General features: G+C 47.3%; 1 protein-coding gene across 1 annotated transcript in view; it reads left to right on the top strand.

Annotated features, from left to right (window-relative positions):
• FAM210A (family with sequence similarity 210 member A) overlaps window positions 1-413 on the top strand; it is a 19,169-nt gene extending 18,756 nt beyond the window's left edge. The window contains exon 5 of the mRNA XM_017819445.1: window positions 1-413. This exon is cut by the window's left edge and continues 1,486 nt beyond it. The gene's annotated coding sequence lies outside the window, so the exon portion shown is untranslated.
• The last annotated feature ends 1,360 nt before the right edge of the window (window positions 414-1,773 follow it).

The following is a 1,773-nucleotide window of genomic DNA, read 5'->3' on the forward strand; positions in this document are numbered from 1 at the left end:
GATCTCACTTGGTAGCAACTCTGCATGTGTACGTTGTTTAACCAAAGGTGCTTTTTTGCAGAGGTTAGAGGGAAGCACCAGAGTTGGACCCTGAGCATTGTAATTGACTAGAGTAAAAGAATATAGCTGATGAACTATCAGCTCTGTCCCACTGTCCTGGTTTCATTCAAGTCACTGAGGGCCTCTCCGTGTTTAAGTGAGTTGAGCTTCATTAACTTAATTGTTCAGGATTGATTACATACTCTTCTGCCTCTGTCCACATGTCAAATAGTAACTGCAATCTAATGCCTACCTCACAGGGATGTTGTGAGGAATAATCATTGTATATTCAGTGACCTAAAGATGTAAAGTGCCATGTTTCTGATAAACATTATTAAAAAAAATATTTCTGTGAACTCTTAAGATGCTAAGTACTACTGTAGGGTTGGAGTTAAGAGATGCTACTTTGTTCTTCTGTTTTGGTGTCCTTTTCCTTATTGTCTCCATGTACACGTTCTCCTGATGTTGGCATTTTTTCTGGTTTTCTGCTTTTGGGGGCAGTGTTACCTGTGTCCTGCAGAATCCTGCAAAGCCTGAAGTCTGCCTCAATAATATTGCATGGTCATTCTCAGTCTGGGGCCAGGTGTGGGACCCTCTTAATGCAGCTCACAGGATCCATCTCTTCTTTGGTAGCCATCAGGCATGTTAGCATTAGTAGTGATGGATCATGTAAGCACTGGAGTGGTCACTGGCCAGGTGGATGAGGGGAAGGGCAAGAAGAGGGGGGTACCCTGTGTAACAAACAAGTTCTAAGTTCAAAAGCTACGTGCAGTTGACTGTCCTATATGACCATTTCTGCATCTGCAGAAACAGCTCCCAGTGACTATTGGCAAATGCTTCCTCTGCGTACTGTTCAGTCAATTTTGCAGCATGAACAAGCTTAAGTTTCTGGGACAGCCACATCCTCCACCCAGGATGTCAATTAACAAAGCACACAATTACGTGGATCGATCTGTACAAAGCAGGAGAGGAAATCTTCAGGGCTTTGAAAATCTGACCTGGAGAGCTTTTGTGACAATTAGTCAAATGCTTGGTTGTACTGGTGAGCTTGTCTCAAATTGGCCTCATCTGGAATCAATGCATTGCCTCATTAGTGCAGAGACCAGCTGGGGAGTTCCTGGGCCCCCCAGTGAATGAATGTTGGTCCATTGGGTGCCCAGCGGGTACCCAGCTACACTGCAATTGTAACTATTGCATTAAGTTGACTCTCATCCTGTATCTCTCTTATAAATTACTTTCCATAGGTTGTGCCACAATACTAGGGTGCAGTTCTTGTTAGTGACAGTAAGACTTAGTGTGACTCTGCATGGCTGGAGGGGCAGTGTGCCCAGGCTGTGCTGACAGGCACAGGAAGGGGGAACCTGGGGACAACACAGGATCTTCTCTTACTGGTGCCCAAGCCAGCAAAGTTGGCACACTTGTGGCAGCAGTGTCACTCGAGGTGGAGCAGCATCAGTGACTGTCTTCAGCAGCACAGAGGAGCAGGTGCCATGGCCTGGGAAAGCAAAACACTTCGGCTGCAGCACCTAGAGCTGGCACTGAGGCAGCCCACAAGGGACCCGAGCAAGGGAGTGCCCAGCAGAGTGCCAGGAGTCCTTGGTGAGGTGAAAAGCCCAGGTAGAAGCCCAGCAGCACCTTCCATTGCCCACAGGACCATTCAGTCAGTGCTGTCAGGGGTTGCCTTTTTCCCTGTCAGCTCAGCATCCTCAAGGCTGTCCTTTTACCTGTCCTTCA

Source organism: Lepidothrix coronata, unplaced genomic scaffold (genome assembly GCF_001604755.1).
Source record: "Lepidothrix coronata isolate B3197 unplaced genomic scaffold, Lepidothrix_coronata-1.0 Scaffold75, whole genome shotgun sequence".
Classification (NCBI taxonomy): domain Eukaryota; kingdom Metazoa; phylum Chordata; class Aves; order Passeriformes; family Pipridae; genus Lepidothrix; species Lepidothrix coronata.